Below are 21,007 nucleotides of genomic sequence, written 5' to 3'. Positions count from 1 at the left end.
TCTTACTAATATAAACAGTAAGAAGGGCAGACAGACCCCCTTCTACTTTGTCCACAGCCTGGCTCAACTCTTTATTTTTATAAATGTCAACTTAAACTAAATCAAACTTGATTTCTGATTGCTTTTTTCCCCTTGCTCAACACCTCTGATAGACAAATGTGCTAAGCATTTGGACACAAGCACAAAGAACTAAACCAAAGTACACACTGAATGTATAAACTATCAGTTTATATACACATTAGCTAGTGGAGTGGGAGAGAGAAACAAGCCTTGACAATGTCCACAGAATGACTCAGGAAGGTAGGGTAAATAGTACTGCCAGGATTAAAGTTGGTAAGTTCAAAAGGAAAGGAGGATATTACTGAGGAAGGCTCAGAGGGAGATGGGTCTTTGATAGTCTGCTCAATGGGATTCTGAAGAAAGAAGGGATTGGCTGAGGTTTCCAGAAGATGAAATGTGTAATTTAGGTCTGATATCTCCACCCCTCACCTCCATATTCTTCTTTGCTTTACCCCTTCAAGTACTAGTGAAGTCTTTTGACTTTTTGCTTTGAAACAATAATCTGAATTTTTGACATATGCCATTTTTAAAAGATATGTACTATAGACTGTTCATCCCCTGGGAATTGCTGGGCTCTGCTTGCTCATGAAAGTAATAATAAAATATATAAACATATACAACAAAGAAAAGCTCTAAATAGAACAACAAAAAAAAAAACTGTGTGGCACTGCCAGAAAATAAATAAAGAAGCACTTTCAACTAGATAGGATGTAAACTAGGTCCTAGTTTAGGACCATAAGGAGAGGGTTAATGAAATAGTCAACAGTTGACTGAATATAGCAGTGCAAAGAAAAGGAACTTTGTCTAAATGACTACACATACGAAAATCTAGATAATGAGGAAAATGCATCAAAAGACCAGAAATGTACATTGTGTATACCAATTCTAGAAACTTTTTCAAGAAGTATGTGTCAGAGTGAAAGGATCCAGTTCCATCAACCTTCTTTCTCAGTGGATACCCGCCCTGGATGAAACTGTCTGAGCTACTATGACAAGTAGCAGAGCTGCTGAATGGATTCAATGTAAGGACAGTTCAAGCAGCTCTTTACCAAATTAACCAATATGAGGATGTCAGAAGTAGATGACCCCATTTATGTATAAGTAGACACTACATTTATGTTCTTAATACTCAGAGAAATGAGATTGTCAGAGAGTTAAAAGAGAAGAAATGCTAAAAGATTAAGATCCTTTTACTTTTTGGAGTGATGCATGGCTTTTGAGGACTCAGCAATAGACACTCAATACACTACTTGGTAAATTTTATCCTTCACTTGTATCTGCATCTGGGGAAACAAAAAAGAAGAAAAAAAATCTTGTTTTAAAAATGTCATTAAGTATACACAGCATTGAGAAAGAAGCATGCAATGTAGCTCTTTATCTTTTGGAAAAGGAAGCAACAGAGGGTAATTTGAGAATTTGGAAATCACATCCCATGGGAGACAACCAAAATGTTTTCAAAACTTCAGCAAGGGAAACATAAATACCTAAGAAGTGCTTTGCTGGTTTATATAGTCTTATAATAAGTGCTGAAGTTGTTAATATTGCCAAGATCTGAGGAGCTACAAAAACATGAGCTTAAAGTGGATGGGACTAAATTTTTTTTCAATCATTAATACTGAGCTATTTTTTTCTAAAGATATAAACAAATAAACAATCCTCGCATCTCCTTTGATGCTTCTAAGGAAAGGCTTCAAGACACTATGTCTTGGAGTGACATCAGCAAGATGGCTGACTAGAGATAGCTGGTCTGCAAGCAAGGACCAAGGCAACAAATAAACAGCTAAGATTTGACAGGAGAGTCAATGGGAGAGTACTGAAGTGGAGAGGCACCTGAGGTGATTGGAAGTCCAGGAGGGCAGAATGGAAGCACCCAGCATCTGCAGCCCCATCAACCCCATCCAAATATGATCAGCCTAGAGTCAGGAAGGACTCCCCATTGCAAGGAAAACATAAGCAGAAAATTTTCACTGACCCCCATTGCCACTTCAAACACCCACAATTTTTACAACAGGAGAATCCCACAGTCCTCAGAATCCCTGAGTTGAATTTGGAGAGCTGTCAGGACTTCATGCGATTGCCTTGTTCCAAATTAGGAGCACATGGTGTGTACTCCCTACCCCACCCCCACACCCTGTGAGCCAAGCAGCTGAAACCTGGTTCCATCTTGAGACCAGAGCCACCTCTGGAGTGTGCCCTACTCTGAAGCCAGTAGCCACTGCACCTCTCCAGCACTGGGGTACCAACTTTGTCATGCCAAGCCCACATGGGTGGCTGAATGCCATAACCCCAGCTATGTGGAACTTGGGCCAAGGATCAGCTATGACTCTGGTCCTGCAAAGCAGAGAAAACAATCCTCACCACTGCACTTCTAGCTGGAGGAATGGTCTGCCATTACCATCAGCCCTTAAGCTGGTCAACTTACCTTACCTTACCTATAAAGATGCACAGACTGAAAGTAAGGGGATGAAAAAAGATATTCCATGTAAATAGAAATCATAAGCAAACAGGAGTAACTATATTTATATCAGACAAAACAGACTTCAAGTTAAAAGCTTTAAAAAGAGACAAAGAAAAACATTATATAATAATAAAAGAATCACTTCAACAAGAAAATATAATAACTGTAAATTCAGATGCACCCAATACCAGATATATATCCAGATATATAAAGCAAACATCAAATCCAAAGGGAAAAATAGATCCCAATACAATAATAGTTGGGGACTTAAATTCCCCACTTTCAGCACTAGACAGATCATCTAGGTGGATAATCAACAAAGAAATATTGAATTTAAACTGCACCATAGAGAAAATGGACATTTATAAAACATATCACCCAACAGCTGCAGAATACACATTCTTTTTACTAGGACATGGAATATTCTCAATGACTGACCATAAGTTAGAATACAAAACAATTCTTAAAACTTTTTTTTAAATAAAAATCATATCAAGCATATTATCTAACCACAATGGAATAAAACTAGACATTACAAATGAGAAGACAATTTGAAACTATACAAATACATGGAAATTAAACAACATGCTCCTGAACAACCAAAGGATGAAGGAAGAAATTAAGGGTGAAACCGAAAAATTTCTTGAAACAAATGCAAATAGAAACACAACATACCAAACACTATGGAACACAGGAAAATCAGTATTTAGAGGCAAATTTATAGTAATAAATGCCTACATCAAAGACTAGAAAGATGTCATATAAATAAGCTAACAATGCATCTCAAAGAACTAAAAAATCAAGAAGAAAGCAAACCCAAAATTAGTAGAAGGAAAGAAATAATAAAAATCAGAGCAGAAATAAACAAAATTAAGATAATACAAAAGATCAAGGAAACAATAGGCTAGTTTATAAAAAAGATAAAGGGAAATAACAAACCATTATCTGGACTAACTAAAAAAGAAAGAGAGAAGATCCAAAGAAGTAAAATCAGAAATAAGAAAAGAGATGTCACAACAGATACCACGGAAACACAAAGGATCATTAGAGACTACTGGGAACAATTATATGTCAAATAAATATGAAATGGATAAATTTCTGGACACATACAACCTACTAAGATTGAATCAAGAAGAAGAAACAGAAAACTAGAATACACCAATCAGTAATAATAAGTCTTCCAACCAAGAAAAGTCCATAAACAAATGGCATCACCACCGAATTCTATCAAAACCTTACAGAGTAATTAATATCAATTCTTCTCAAGCTATCCTAAAAAATTGAAGGAGAGGGCACTCTTTGCAACTCATTTTATGAGGCCAGTATAAACCCTGATACCAAAATCAGACAACTGCACAACAAAAATAGAAAACTATAGGACAACATGCCTGATTAACATAGATGAAAAATAATCAACAAAAGACTAGCAAACTGAATCCAACAACACATCAAAGAGATAATATAACATGATCAAGTGAGATTTATTCCAGGAATGAAAGGATGGTTCTACACATACAAATCAACAAACGTTATGCCTACATTAATAAAATAAAGGAAAAGAACAATATGTTCCTCTCAATAGATAAAGAAAAAGCGTTTGATATAATTTAACATCTCTTAATGATAAAAACTTAAAAATTAGGTATAAAAGTGAAGTGCTTCAACATAATAAAGGCTATATATGAAAAACACATAGCTAACATCAAAAGTCTAAAAGCTATTTCTCTAAGAACTGGAACAACACAAGGATGCTCACTCTCACCTCTGTAATTCAATATAGTTCTGGAAGTTCCAGCCAGAACAATTAGGCAAGAGAAGGAAATAAAGGGCATCCAAATAAGAAAGAAGGAAGTCAAATTTTGCAGACAATAATATCTTATACACAGGTCTTATATATAGAAAACCCCAAAGACTCTACCAAAAAACTGAGAATTGATGAATACATTCAGTAAAGTTGCAGGATACAAAATGAATATATAAAAATTTGTAGCATTTTTATACACAAACAATGAACTAGCTGAAAAAGAAATCAAGAAGGCAATCTCATTTACAATAGCTATCCAAAAAATAATAATTAGAAATAAATTCAACCAAGGCAGTGAAAGACCTTTACAAGGCAAACTATAAAACATTGATGTTTTGTATAGAACTACAAGTAACTAAAGAGGATACAAACAAATGCAAAGACATCTCATACTTAAGAACTGGAAGAATTAATATTGTCAAAATGACCATCCCACACAAAGCAATCTACAGATTCAATGCAATTATTATCAAAATATCAATGACATTCTTCACAAAAGTAGAAGAAAAATCTTAAAATTTGTTTGGAACAACAAAAGACCCCAAATAGCCAAAGCAATCCTGAACAAAAAGAAGAAAGGAAGAGGTATCATATTAGTAGACCTCAAAATATACTACAAAGCTGAGGGACTAAATAGAATGATATCAGCATAAAAAATAGACACATAGACCAGTGAAACAGAATTGAGAACCCAGAAATAAATCCACGTGTTCCTAGCTAACTGATTATTGAGAAAACTGTCAAGAACACTCACTGGGGAAAGGACAATCTCTTGAATAAATGATGCTCAGAAAATTGGATATCCATATGCTGAAGAATGAAACTAGACCTCCACCTTTCACACTATACAAAAAAATCAAATTTAAGACTTAAAAGTGTAAAACTACTAGAAGGAAACATAGGAGAAACACTTCAGAACATTGGATTGGAAAAAGGTTATATAAATAAGACCTCAAAAGCACAACAACAAAAGCAAAAATAGACAAAAGGGATTATATCAAACTAAAAATCTTCTGCACAGGAAAGGGAACAATTAACAGGATGAAAAGACAACTTACAGAATAAGAAAAAATATTTGCAAACTACTTATTTGACATGAGACTAATATCCAGAATATACAAGGAACTAAAGCATGTCAACAGCAAAAGCTAACCAAACAAACAAAAAACCTAAACACTGTAATTGAAAACAGGGCAAGTAATCTGAACAGATATTTTTCAAAAGAAGACATACAAATGGCCAAAAAATATGTGAAAAAATACTCAACATCACTAATCATCAGGGAAATGCAAATCAAAACCACAATGAGGTATCATCACACCCCAGTGAGGACAGCTATTACCTAAAACACAAAAAATAACAAATGCTGACAAGGATGCAGAGAAAAGAGAACTCTTACACACTGTGGTGGGAATACAGACTAGTACAGCCACTGTGCAGAACAGTATGGAGGTCCCTCAGAAAACTACAAATAGAACTACCACATGATCCAGCAGTCCCACTACTGTGAATTTATCCAAAGGGAAGGAAATGTTAATATCAAAGAGACATCTGCACCCCCATGTTTATTGCAGCACTATTCACAATAGACAAGATGTGGATTCAACCTAGGCATCCAACAACAGATGAATGAATAAATAAACTCTGGTATATGTACACAATAGAATACTATTCATCCATAAAAAGGATGAACTCCTGTCATTTGCAGCAACATGGATAGAATCGGAGGACATTATGTTAAGTGAAATAAGCCAGGAATAGAAAGTTAAACATTGCATACTCTCACTTACATGTGGAAGCTAAAATAAGTTGATCTCATAGAAGTACAAAGTAGAACAGAAGACACTGGAGGATGGGAAGGGTAGAGGGAAGGTAGGGTTAGGGAGAGATTTGTTAAAGGGTATAAAATTACAGTTAGGTAGGAGGAATAAGTATTAGTGTTCTAAACCACTGTAAAATGACTATAGTTAGCAAATATTCCCAACACAAAGAAATTATAAATGTTTGAGATGATAGATATGCTAATTAACCTGACCTGATCACTTCACATTATACATATGAAAACATCACTATGGGCCCCGTGAATATGTACAATTATTGTCAATTAAATATTTTTTAAAGATAATATGTTTTAAAGCGAAGAGGTAGTTGCCTGCCCATGTCAAAGGCTGCAGAAAGAACTATGATGAACACAAAAGGATGCATCTACAAAGGGAGGAGAGGCATTTTGTGACAGTGAGATATTTTGCAATTAAATGCATGAATGACCTGATTTTTAAATAGAAGTTGATCTTACCCCTCCCATTATAGTGACATCAGCCAAGAATTAAGTCATATTTTCATGAACACAGAGATTGATTTTTAAATTGCTATCTGTATGAGATATGATTAGCATTTCTATGTTAGCTGAGAGGCACAAACTCAGGTGCAATTTCAAGTGGTAAATCCTGTGCCATTATGGTAAGTGTTAATTCATGTCAGATTAGTGATTACAGTGCCACCCATCCCACCTAATACTGTAGACTATAAACATGGACTGGGCAAATTGTCACTGGTTCCTGGGCAAGACTTTCATTTAAAACACACAGATGCAGCCTGGCATCCATTTCAACATGAGCAGAAAATGCTATGAAGTACTAGATATCAGACCCATAATTAGGCAAATTCTCTCAGGGAGTCAACTACTCCCTTACTACAAGTAGATAATATAGGAAATAACACTTAGTCCCCCACTTTACCATACTAGCATTTAACAAGTTTTTTGTTTGAGTAAATTGTCTTTTCAGTGCACTAAATTGTATTGGGAGATTGGAAATAGTGAATACAGCTTCCTCAAAGTTTCTAATTGATAATCAGGTAGCAACTGAGGAATTAAAAGAATATGACTCTGTTGAAGAGAACAGAACTGAGTTGTTACAAAGACACCATCCAATTGCCAGGTTTTTTCCAGCATTAGGAAGAAGGGATGATCTATTTGCTTATTCATTTATTCACTTGCTCCAAGTACAGTGCTTAAACGTGGTTTTACAGCTAAATTATCCAGTTTCGCATTCTGGCATCATTAGAAGTTAGGGCAAGGTATTTATCCTATCTGTGCTCAGCTCCCTGAATTGTAAATTAAAACTAAAAGATATATTCCTGAAAGAGCTATAATTAGCATTAAACTGGTTAATATATATAAGAATCTCAGAGCATAATGTTTGGTAAGTGTTAGCTGCTATTTCTCAACAAAGATTTACTCTGCATCAATTACATACATTCCCTGACAAATAAAATTGTGCTTTATGAGTCGCAGTGGATCTACTTTGTCATAATAGCCTTATCTTCTTTCACTTAAGCTTCCTAATATTTTAAGTATTTTTTAAAATGTGCATAAATAAGTGAGTTAGCCTATTCTTGTGTGAGTGTTATATCTGATCATAGTTTGGAAGAGGGAGACAAAGACAGATCTTTCTAATCAAATGAAAACCTATCCTAATATTTAATGTCTTAAACAGTTGTGAAGGTTCATAAGAGGAAAACAATAGTTTCCCTTGTGTTGATCAATAACAGTGCTAACCCTGTAGATAGAAAATAAGGGGGAACCATAAATTATCCTCTCTTAAAACCCCTTTCCCCATAAATCAGATTTTACTCTTGCCCCTTTGGTATCTGTATTCTCACATCGTTAGCCTTGTACATATCTCTCTCACTGGAGTTTCAGTCAGGATTCTTTCTGTTGCAAAAGGCAGAAAATCTAACTAAAGGAAAGATATTTCAATGACTTAGCTAACACGTAAAGCTCAAGGGTTGGGTGTTTTGAGAGCAGCGCAGATAACATGACCAGGACCCAGGCTCTGTTTTCTTCCACATGGGCCTGTCATTTCCAGGCTCCACATGATTGCATAAATACCTGCTGCAACCTATAACCTCCCGGATTTGAGTCTCACAAGAAAGACAGTGTGACCCACAATAGCATCAACAAAAGTCCCATTGACTTTTACTGGCTTTTCAGATCACTCATCCATTCTGAGCCAATTTTAGTGATCATGGAAAACAATTTTGGGGCTGCCAAGTCTAAATCACAGAGTTACCCGTGGATCTAGGAGTAAAATGAATTCCATCCAAAGCACAATGCTTAGGAGAAGGGCAAGGAAAAATTACATAGAGGATAATTAATGTGTTATTATCAGCAGATAGATGAATGGATAACAAAATCTGGTTTTCTATACCTACCTTATAGTTCTAATCCTGCCAAACCCATTTTCAAAGACTCCAAATGACCTTTTTGTCTCTTGCATAAAGTCCAAAATCCTTATGTGGCATTCAAGATTTTCAGCAGTCAGAATTTATATCTTACCATGCTTCCTTCTGCATTCTAGGCTCCAGTTTGTTACCAAAATGTCTTTGTTCTCTTTTGACTTTTGAATTCCTTGCCTGCCTCCCCTCTCCATTTTGTTGACATCTTTTATATTATTGAAAATCCAGCTCAAATGCCACTTGTGTCACCCCCAGGAAAGGGCTAGGCTGGAAGGGTAGAGGTGGAAATGATGAGAAGTGAACCCGTTTGACAACTATTTGAGAGGTGGTCTCAAGAATCACATCCAGGTTTTTATTTTCAATTACCAGTACATTTGAGATACCATTTACTAAATATCATTATTTAGAATAGTCCTATCTCTAAGGAGAAGGGCAGGTAGTCTGGGCCAAGCTAAAGAAATTTCAGAACAAATGTACTCTACTGGATTCCTCTCCTAGTTTTGAATAAAGATCACATGCAGCAACTTCCTGTTGATTCTATGGCTCCGGGAGTGGAATCTAATCTTTCCCAAACTGATCCTTTCCTGCCACCACATTGTTTTCCTTAACAATTTCAGGCTGAGAACCAGCTGGGGAAACAGATGCTATCGGTACTAAGACGTTTCAGTTGGAGTCTTGACATTTACTGACAGTCTGCATATTAGAACGGTCTATGGTGCTCCCACCTTCATGTTTCCTCCCTGCTCCATAAAATCTGTGCCCAAGCTTTCCAGCACTCTGTCCTTTATCTCCTGACTAGTCTCTCTGCCTAGCAGAAATAGATATATAAAACTGGCATTTCAGCACCCTTCCAAATTTGTAACCAGACGTTCTTTGCACAAAGGACTGATAATCTTTTCCCATTTCACTGTTTCTAGAGATAAACACTTGTGGATTTATGTGGCTATGTCTGTGAAATTTTGATTTGATTTTAAGAAGATAGTATTGTGATTTTGTTCTCTCAAATAGCATCTGCTTCTTTTGAAACTTGTTCTGAATTTATAAGAGCATATGATTGTCAGAGAACTATTAATATTGCCAATGTTGTAAAGTTTACAGATCTCTCTCATATATATCATTATAAGATTATCTCAGAACACTGAGAGGTAGACATTGTTATATGAGACAATTGAGACTCAGAGGAACCAAGTGAACTCTGATGTTATGCTGCTGGAAAATAGTGCCACAGGTCTCAAAGTCATGTTCAAATCTCATGCTTTTATTTTTGTTTTGATACAGCAACTTATTTGATGTAAAGGGTGAAGAGGTTATATTTCCAAATATTCCACTATGTTCTATTTGAATGTAAAGTTATTTTCTATCAAGGCCTCCAGAAATATTTATAGAAAGTGCTCTAATGGTTCCAGAGCAGGTTATCCAGAGCATTACGACAAAACTTAATGACTAGAAGGGTTAGTTTTCCTTCAAGAAAACCTCTATTTCACAACAGCAGTCTTGACTCTTTAGGCAACTTATAAACTTGTTTCTTAAGTTACTACAAGAAAACAGAAAAAGAGTACAGGCTATGTATTCCTGGGAACACAATTCAGAATATAAGCTGTGCAGCCAATATGTCAATTTCATTTTCATTTGGCAAAGGCAACAATTTCTATACCAAATGTCATGGACTCCCACCTTAACTCAAGGGCACACAGGACCTGTTAGGATGCCTCAGATTTCTAATGCAGAGCATCGCTCCCGGGAAATCTCATCAACCCTCCTCCAATGAGAATATATTTATATTTGCTATTTATGTTTTCAAAAGTGTGTTGGATGAAAACAAGTAAATTCTTCAAGTCCTTTGGAAATAAAGCAAAATTTTGTACCACATCTATACCTATATGTTATTATTTTGATATTTGTTTTTAAATTGTTAAAATGTTACGAATTTGAGTGATAGAAATGCATAAAGTCTAACCCTAATATATTTCCAACAGGGCTTATAGAGATGAAGTAATCTGCCTGAGTAAGATGGCTGAGCTAGAAGTTGAATCCAGGCATTCTGAACTCTGGTTTAACAGCTAAGAAGGGTTAGAGTATACAGCCATAATGGGTATATATTAATGGATTAAAAAATGCTTCAGCTCCTCAACTACCAAATAAATTGGCCAACCTGATTGACCTCTTAACTCTTTTTTTTATTTCTTACTTTAAAAGGTTTTATGTATAATCAGGTTGCCTTCCCACTCCTATCTTCAAAATGTCCAAGTTAGACTGAGACAAGATGTTTTTAGATCAGTCTAGATTGTTTCAGGAAAGTTCACCCTAGGTAAAACCAAGCATAATATTCTAATGAGAGCTACTGGTCATCTCCTTTGTGATAGTTAGTTTTACTTATCAACATAGCCAGGCTGTAATACCCAATAATCTGATTGAATGCTCATCTAGATGTTGTAATGAATGTATACCATAGAAATGGTTAACATCTATATCTCTATATGTCTATCTTAATCTATTGGTTCTATTTTTCTGGAGACCTTGACTGATACAGATTTCAGTACTAAGAGTGGTTATAGAGGAACAGGATCTTAAGGATGAATTCTTTGAAATGATTTGGAGTTTCTGTAATTGATTCTCTAATCTGATTATATTTAAAGACACTAATGATTATTTCCAGTGGTAAAGAGGGCACTGATAGTCCACAGTGTGATATAGCAATAGAGATAGGCAAAATATCACCGGATACAATGATACAAAGTATCATTGGATACTCCAAATCAAAAACTTATAAGAAGCAAGGTTCCGGCTTTCTGTTGATTCTCCTTAGGGACCATCCATACCACTCCTTTTTTGCTTTTAGACCTATAACTTGACTGAAGTTCCAGCAGGACTGAAAGGGTGAGGTATAACACGTGGCTATAAGGACATGCACTACCCTCCAAAAGAGCTTCATGATTTTCTATTTATACAGACAGGAATCTGGGGAATACATGTAGGAATGGATATTAAGGGTGTAGAATAATAGTAGAAGAAGCATAAAGTTGGATCAGGCCAAATTTATTGATATATTCTCACTGAGCAGATATTCTGGGTTTAATGTTGCAGCTGGGGGGATTAGAAAGGGTTTTAGCTATTTGTTTGGTTGGCTGAAACATAGACCAAAAGGTGCCCCACTACAAGTACATTTGACATGCCAGAACTGCCATGGTATATTGTAAAGAATCCAAAGTCTTCAGGATTGGGGTATTTTTAGGGTAGATTTATCATTTAAGACTTGCTCACCCACCCAAGAATGGTCCACAGGATATATCTTTCATCATGATTGTGAATAATAAATTTGTGAAGTGAGTCCCAATATCCTTGAAGAGCTTTGTGATTGCTTTTTTCTGTAGGTTGGAAATTATCATGGGAACTGCTACTACTGAATTAAGAAGCCCAAATACCATGGGAATAATTGGATCCCTGGGGTTGCAGGGGCAAAGTGGTAACATTCAATCTCAAAAGTCAAGTTGGGCATGGATATCATAAAGGACAGCAGGGTCAAACGGGCAGTCGTAATAATCTGACTCACAGAGACCTGTGACATTGGCTAGTTGATCATAGTGTTCTTAGAAGTGAAATAGGTAGGAAGTCTACTAAATTCTTACTTGATCTGTAAAAGTGGAGAGTTTTAGGTCAAGTAAACAAAAGTCCAACTTGAGTAATAAAAACAGAGTCATGACCACTCAATCAATCCCCAGACTTCAGCAAGTTTGCAGACCAGAACCCCTTGAATGAAGAGGAGGCTGAGGATCCTTGAGGAAGGACCCCACCACACTGCCAAAAACTTATACTATTAATCCTTCTTCCAGCCTTTCCCAAAGAGACCCATAGCTGTTTACAGAGTGACTGTTCACTGGGAAAAAGGAAATAAGCAGATATTTCAGATATTACTGGAACCTGGCTATAAATTGGCATTAACTGTAGGAGACCCAAAATGTCACTGTGGTCCACCATTTCGAGTAGAGAAATATGGAGATCAGTGTTCAATGAAGTTTTAGCTCAGATCCATCTCACAATGGGTCCAGTGGATTCCTGAACTCATTTTATGGTTATTTCCCCAGCTCTGGAATACATAATTTGAACATACCTGGTAACTGGTTGAATCTCCATGTTAGCTCCCTGACCTGTGGGTTGAGGGCTATTATGCAGAAAAGGACAAGTGGAATCCATGAGAACTGCCTCTATCTAGGAAATAATAAACCAAAAGCAATACTGCATTCCTGAAAGGATTGCAGAGATTAGTGACACCATGAAGGACTTGAGTGATGAAGGGGTAGTGATTGCTATCACATCCTCATCAAACTTGCTTATTTGGGCTGTACTGAACACAAATTTTGGAGAATGACAGTGGCTTAACCAGATAGTGACTCTGATTGCAGCTGAATCAGATGCAATTTGGTAGATGAATTTCATTGCTAGAATGAGGTAATGTATGCATTTGTATCTGGTATGCAGGTATTGATTTGACAAATGTCTTCTCCTATTTGTTAGTAAAGTATACCAGAAGCAGTTTGCTTTCAGCTAACAAAACCAGCAACACACCTTCACTGTCCTACCTCAGGGACATATCAGCTTTCTAGCCCCGTGTTATAATTTATTGTGCAGAGATCTTGATTGCCTTTCCCTTCACAAGATATCACATTAATCTACTACATTGATGGCATTATGCTGATTAGATCTAGTGAGCAGGAAGCAGCACTATTCTAGACTTATTGGTAAGACATTTGCAAGTCAGAGGGTAAAAAATAAGTTTCACAAAAATCTAGGGGCCTTCTACCACAAGGAAATTTCTAACAGTGCAGTGTTGTGGAGCATGTCAAGATATCCCTTCTAAGATGAGGAATAAGTTGTTGCAGCTGACCTCTCTTACAACCCCAAAAGTGGCACAATGCTTAGTGGACCTTTTTGGATTTTAGAGGCGACATATTCCTCATTCGAGTGTATTACTGATTGACCCAAAAAGCTGCTAGTTTTGAGTAGGTCACTGAATAAGAGAAGGCTCTGCAACAGGTCCATTCTGGTGCACAAGCTGCTTTACCACTTGGGCCATAAGACCCAGCAGATCCAATGGTGCTTGAAGTGTTAGTCACAGATGGAGACCTGTTTGGAGTCTTTGGCAGACCCCAATAGGTAAATCACCACTGGCCTTTAGGATTTTGGAGCAAAGCCCTGCTATCTTTTGCAGATAAATACTCTCCTTTTGAGAAGCAGCTTTTGCCTGCTACTGGGCCTTAGTAGAGACAGAATGCTTGATCATGGGCCACCAAGTTAACATGCCATCTGAATTGCCCATCATGAACTAAGTGTTATCTGACCCACCAAGCCGTAAGTTTCATGAAGAAATGGCCCAAATGCCCATGGTCTCCACACCTGCTACAATATATTCTTTCTCAATCCATACCTATGGATTTTCCCTAAAATCAATGACTGTGGAGGCAAAACACTCAAGTCTGAATTACAGATGGTCCTGTACAATATGTAGGCATAATCCAAAAATAGACATCTACAGCACTATAGTCCTTTATAGGACATTCCTAAAGGACAATGGTGAAGGGAAATCTCCACAGTGAGCAGAACTTCAAGAAATGTACCTGGTTGTTCATTTACTTGGAAGGAGAAATGGCAGAAGTACAAGTATATATCAATTCATGAGTTGTGGCTAATGTTTTAGCTGGATGGTCAGGAACTTGGAAGAAACCCGATTCAAAAATGGTGACAGGGAGGCTTGGAGAAGAGGCATATGCACACACACACATCCTATTGGTTCTGCTTTTCTGGAGAACCTCTCTGAATGAGCAAAAATGTGAAGATATTTGTGTCCCATGTGAATGCTCACCAAGGAGTAAATTCAGCAGAGGAGTATTTTAATAATCAAGTGTATAGGATGACTCTTTCTGTGGATAATAGCCTCTGTTTCCAGCCACTTCTGCCATTGCCTAGTGGGCTCATGAACAAAGTGGCCATGATGGCAAGGATGGATTCAGCAACATGGACTTCTATTCACCAAAGCTGACCTGACAACAGCCATCACTGAGTGATCAATCTGCCGGCAGCCAAGAACAACACTGAGTCCCAATATGGCACCATTCTCTGGGGTGACCAGCTAGCCATCTATTGGAAGGTTGATGATATTGGAGTGCTTCCATCGTGGAAGGGGAAGTGCTGTGATCTTACCAGAATAGACACTCTAGATACAGAATTGCCTCATTGCATGCACTGATTCTGCCAAAACTACCATCTGTGGACTACAGGATGACTTATCCACCATCATGGCATTTCCCAGCATTGCTTCTGATCCAACAACCCACCCACTTCACAGAAAATAAAGTGTAGCAACAGGCACATGTTTATGGAATTCACTGGTCTTACTATGTTTTCTATCATCCTGAAGCAGCTGCCTTGATAAAATGGTAGGATAGGCTTTTGAAGACTCAATTACAATGCCAGTTGGGTGACAATACCTTAGAGAACTTGGCCAATGTATTTCAGGAGGCTGTATATGCTCTAAATCAGCATCCAAGATCTGGTGCTGTTTCTCCCACAGCCAGGATTCATGAATACAGAAATCAAGGAAATGAGTGGAAATGTGAGTAGCACCACTGATCATTACCCCTGGTGACACACTGGCAACATTTTGTTTCCTGTCTCCATGATCTCATACTCTGCTGACCTTAGAGGTCTTAGTTCCAAAGGGAGAAATGTTTCCACCAGGAGACAAAACAATGATTCTACTGAACTGGATGTTAAGATAGCCACTGGCCACTTTGGGTTCCTCATGCTTCTGAATCAACAGGCAAAAAATATACCTGTTTGTATACTGACTGATGTGATTGATCCTGATTACCAAGGGAAAATTGGCCTGCTACTACATAATGGAGAGAAGGAAGAGTATGTCTGAAATACAGGAGCTCCCTTAGGGCATCTCTTAGTATTATCATGCCTTGTGATTAATGTTAATGGAAAACTGCAACATCACAATTCAGGCAGCACTATTAATGACCTAGATCCTTTAGGAATAGAAGTTTGTGTCACTCCACCAGGTAAAGGGCATAGTGGAAGAAGGTAGTTTAAATACCAGCTAAAACCATGTGACCATTTGCATAAATAAAAATTGAAATTGTTACAAGCCTTTCTTCCTCATTTTCTTATTTTGGTGGTTTTTTTTTTTGAGACAGAGTCTCACTCCTTCACCCAGGCTAGAATGCAGTGGTATGATCTTGGCTCACTGCAACCCGTGCCTCCTGGGTTCAAGAAATTCTCATGCCTCAGCCTCCTGAGTAGCCAGAATTACAGAGGAGTGTCACCACACCCAGCTAATTTTTGTATTTTTAGTAGAGAAGGGGTTTTGCCATGTTGGCCAGGCTGGTCTCAAACTCCTGACCTCAAGTGATCTACCTGCCTCAGCCTCCCAAAGTGCTGGGATTACAGCTGTCAGCTAACATGCCCTGCCTATTTTCTTATTTTGTTATAAATTTGTGTGTATGTATGTGTGTATGTGTAGGTGTGTTTGTGTGTATGTCTGGCAAATATCTCTGTTTTCTTTTCTCTCCTCTTATCATAATGACATAAGACATATTAAATAATAGCTACCTTTCCACCATAGTATTTAAGTTACAGGACATCAAAGAGAAGAGTGAACATTATCCAAGGACTTTGCATCCCTTTGGGGAAAGAATATATTTTTTTGTCATACACTAGATAGTTGTATCATGTTAGGTGGATACAATAAAAGTGTGACTTGTTACTGTTTTATTGTTTTTATTTTGGAGATTAAGTGTGTTGTAAGGAGATGTGTATGGCTGCCAATTTGACACGAGGTGGACTGTGATGGTTAGTCTTATGTGTCAATTTGATTAGGCTATAGTACCCAGTTATTTATTGAAACACTAATCTAGGTGGTACTGTGAATATTTTTTTTAGACAAGGTTACTCTCTATAATCAGTTGACTTTACATTAAAAAATTACCATCAATAATGTGGGTGGGCCTCATGCAAGCAATTGCCTTAAAAAAGCAAAAACTGAGGTTTCTCAGAAAATAAGAAATTCTATCTCAAGACTCCTGCTTGAGTTTCCAGCCTACTAGCCTACCCTGCTGATTTTGGACTTGCCAGCCCCCATAATCAAATTCCTTAAAATTTGTCAGTCTGTCTATATACCTATATATATATTCATATAATTGTATTATAGTTATACATTATATATTATATCGTTATATATGAACATCTACACACACACATACACACACACCCTATTGATTCTGCTTCTTTAGAGAACCCTAATTGAAATACACCTGTAAATTATCTCTAAAATTAATTGCCCTTTTTGCTCCTTTTAATTTTATTAAATTTTATTTACAAAAATAATACATGCTTATTTTAATAAGCTCAACAATATAGGCTTATAGAAGTGAAATGTTAATATTCTTCACTTTTCTTTCCTCTAAACCTATTTCTGTTTTTGTATACCTTTCTATACTTTTCTTAATAAAACACATACATACACAAATGCACATTCATGTTCACATGTCTATAATTTATTTTGTTTTTTTTAAAGGTGGCTATATTCTACATAACACTCTATAATTTGCTTTTTAAATTAAGCAATACATTATATAACTGCCTCTAAGCAAATACTTATAGGGCCCATTTTAAAATAGTTGCATACCAGTCACTATATTGACCATAACTTAACCAAGCATTTCCTTATCAATAGCGTTTTGGGTTGTTTTAATAATTTTTGTAGTTTAAATATGACTGCCTTAAACATATTTGTACTTCCGACTTTACCTACTCATCTTTTTGTATATTTTCAAAATTGGGATTTCTAGGTCAATGGGTATTGATAGATTCGTTTCATAAAGGCTGTAGCAATTCATTATTCTACCAGCAAAGTATGTAGCCCTATATTCTCACCAGCACTTGATATTAGTTTTCAATGTGAAGAATAGAAAGTGAGATCTCATTTATATTTTATTTTACATTTCCTTGCTACCAACATGTTTGACCATATATTCATATGGTTAAGAGGTGGTTGGCCTTTCTTTTTCTATTACTTGCTTCTTCATTTCATTTTCTATATAGCATTACTTTCCTTTATGTTTACTTACTAATAAAAAATAATTTATTTTTATGAGACAAGGCCTCACTTTGTTGTCCAGGCTGGAATGCAGTGGCATGATCACAACTCACTACAGCCTCAGTCCCCTGGGTTCAAGCAATCCTCCCACCTTGGCCTCCTGAGTAGCTGGGGCTACAGGTACATGCCACCATGCTCAACTAATTTTTTTTATTTTTATGTTTTAGATATGGGGTCTCACTATGTTGTCCATGCTGATCTCAAACTCCTGGGCTCAAGCAATCTTCCCACCTCAGCCTCCCAAAGTGCTGGGATTACAGGCAAGAGACACTGTGCTTGGAATTTTTTGTTTGTTTGTTTGTTTTTAACAATCTCCAAGAAAGTTTCATTTTGCTGCATATGGCCTTTCAATTTACCTAATGTGGCCACAGGCATAAAGGAGTCGAGTCAATGTTTTATAGATTATTGCAGTTTGTTGCACTGACACCACCACTTACCCTCAGTGAGAAAAACAAAGGACCAGCAAAAGGTGATGATGTGGTAGACCTTGAAATTTCTGTCAGTGGCACATCAACTAAAGAAATTCTAAAGAAAAATCATCTTGTCAACTCCTTAAGACTAGAAATGTATTTAGACTGCAATATAGATCTAATGCCCAGCTTGCAGAATTGCAGAATTTTCCAATTTGGTGTTGCTCTAGGTTAAAAAATGTACCAGCTGAAAAATGTGAATTGGAATCATTTGCCATTCGTTCCTAATGTAATGACTGATTTCCCACTCTGGATTCAGCAAGCTGCAGGCAATGGGTTTGAACTGAGTCCAGGTGGAAAGGGGCCAGACATTAAATTTAAGGCCTCTATTGCACAACTCCCTACAGAAATTGTACAAATAATGTAGCTGAAGTGCTTTCTGCATGCTGTGTAACCCAACTCTTTTGGCAACCTGATTAATTCCTTGCCCTTTTCTGTAGTACGCACAGTTAGGAAGTATACTAAAAGGTGACAGAAACCATAATAGAAGCTGTCAGGGATTACATTCAAGATGTTATCCTCTTCATTTTCAGTTTACAAAAAAATTTTTCAAAAAAAAGGCCTCATAAAGCTTGGATATAATAATTACTCCTCGGTGCTATTTTCCTTTTGTTAATACCACTAATATTAGTAATAAATAAGTCCAACCCCAGAGATGATTGTTATTCTAAATTTATCCTGTATTCTACAGAGCTGAATATAAATATATATGCAGACTTACTAAAAACTATCTATCTTAGTTAATACAAAAAAAGCTTTTAATTGGACCTCCTTTACGTTGGACTGCAATGTCAATGCTTATTTCTCCGTTTAAGTGTCTGCACAGCCTTCAGGGGTTAAACGTTCATTCACTCCCACCCTGCTTTTTGTGCCTTTTCTCAAAAGGGGGCCTGTGAAACAAGGATACTTTTGAGTGTAAATACTAAAAAACATTTAATCCAAGATTTGCGGTAACTCCAGTTTTAGTCTTCTCAAAGATGGAGATGTTAATATTGTCAAGGTTCCAGTGAGAACATGATGCCAAGAATGACACACTGAATTCTACCCAAGTCATCTAAAACTAAAGCTTGTCAAACGCAACTAATGTGTTAAGTAGACACGATTTTTTTTTCCAAAATGAAAACATTTTAGAGGTAGTCTTTATACTATTTTTTAACTTGTAAATTCTTTTTAAATTGCACACTAGGAACAAGGGGGTAGTTCAATAACTGGCTAATGAATTCTAATGTGTGACTTTGAAGTCAAATTGGCAAACACAGAGGGAATAGTGACTTGGTGCATTTCCAATCTGGAGTACCTGAGAAACTCAAACAAGGATTGTATTATAAATTCTGGGAGAACTTGGCACAGCATTGGGTCAGAATATTTTATCAGGCAACCTAGAGCCAGAGCTGAATTTTCCTTTTGTTTTCTGGATTTTGATTTCTAAATGTTTCCTTAGAACAGGTACTTGGTTTAAATGGGATTTAAATAAACTCAGCTCCAGGAATTAGTAACCAATTTGCTTTTAAGAGTCATGTTTCGTGTTTCACTTAATAGGTATCACATGTTTTCAGCTGGTCTTTTTTCTATATATTGATGTCAGCTTAAGTGGAAAGAAATTCAAATAATCAAGCACCATAATACTTAGAGATTACATCCATAAATCAGATTTGGCTATAACATCAGTATATGCTTAGGATATAATCATGTTGCATGCCATAGAATATTTGTGTGTACGTGTGTCATTCATGTCTGAAAATATTTTTGGGAGGCAGCAGTCTAGTTGTTGGCCTGCTAATCTAAGAAAAAACACCTGGCAATTAAATGGAAACAATTGTAGGGTTAATTGACAGGGGAAGACTGATAGGATTCTGGCTGTGCTTGGGATCATGATGTGACCTCTGAGATATCATGGATCGGAAACTGGAAAATATTTTACATCTTGCACTTGAAAAAATATTCGAAGCGGCACCACATGCCAGAGTTAATCAGTGTCAAAATGTATTGCTTCAAGTCTTTGGAAAACATTAAGTAAGAGGTAAGTGGAATAAAAATGTTTTCCTGTTTGTTATGGACTAAATTGTGTTTCCTCAAAATCAATATGTTGAATCCCCAACCCCCAATGTGACTGTATTTGGGGATATGGCCTTTAAGGAGGTAATCAAGATTAAATGAGGTTAAAAAAAATGGTAGAACCTTAATCCAATGTGACTGGTGTCCTTATAAGAGAAAGAAACATGAGAGAACTTTCTCTCTCTTTCTCTCTCTCTGCAGGAGCACAAAGGAAAGGCCATGCGAGGACACAGGGAGAAGACAGGCCCCTACCAGTCAGGAAGGGAGCCCTCACCAGAAACTGAGCTGGCCACCACAATGGTCTTGGACTTGTAGCTCCAGAACTGTGAGGAAATAAATTTCTGTTGTTGAAGCCACCCCGTCTGTGATTTTTTTTATGGCAGTACTAGCAGATTGATATACCTTCCATCTAGTTGCCTGAAAATAGGGTCTAAGGTACCATGCGTAAATAAAACATATCTGTGGTACCTGTGGTGCCAAAGCAGACATTTTGTATTTTTGTGGATTATCTGGGGACAGACACAGCTCTTACGGCTGAATAGAAATTCTCCCGATAGTGTCTGAAGTGGTTGTAAAAGTTGTCAGAGTGAGGGGAGTGGATAGCCGTTATTTTTGTTTGCCTACATTTATTTCTCCTTCCCCTCTAACATCACAATGGCTTTCCTAGAATAAGTGAATCCTCCCTCACTCTTCTTATGCTTAGTCCACATGATTTGGGTATGGCTGACTCCACCCCATGGCTCTAAGTAGGGCAGGTGACTCAG

The 21,007-nt window shown here is 37.0% G+C and overlaps 1 long non-coding RNA gene across 1 annotated transcript in view; it reads left to right on the top strand.

Moving 5' to 3' along the window:
• LOC117980368 (uncharacterized) overlaps positions 1 to 18,603 on the top strand; it is a 382,880-nt gene extending 364,277 nt beyond the window's left edge. Inside the window, exon 5 of the long non-coding RNA XR_008625427.2 lies at positions 17,886 to 18,603. This is a non-coding gene — a long non-coding RNA (uncharacterized LOC117980368). The remainder of the gene's footprint in view (positions 1 to 17,885) is intronic.
• Positions 18,604 to 21,007: the final 2,404 nt, after the last annotated feature.

Source organism: Pan paniscus, chromosome 4 (genome assembly GCF_029289425.2).
Source record: "Pan paniscus chromosome 4, NHGRI_mPanPan1-v2.0_pri, whole genome shotgun sequence".
NCBI lineage: Eukaryota > Metazoa > Chordata > Mammalia > Primates > Hominidae > Pan > Pan paniscus.
Note: the sequence above shows the minus strand (reverse complement) of the source record. Positions and strands in the feature narration are given on the sequence as shown.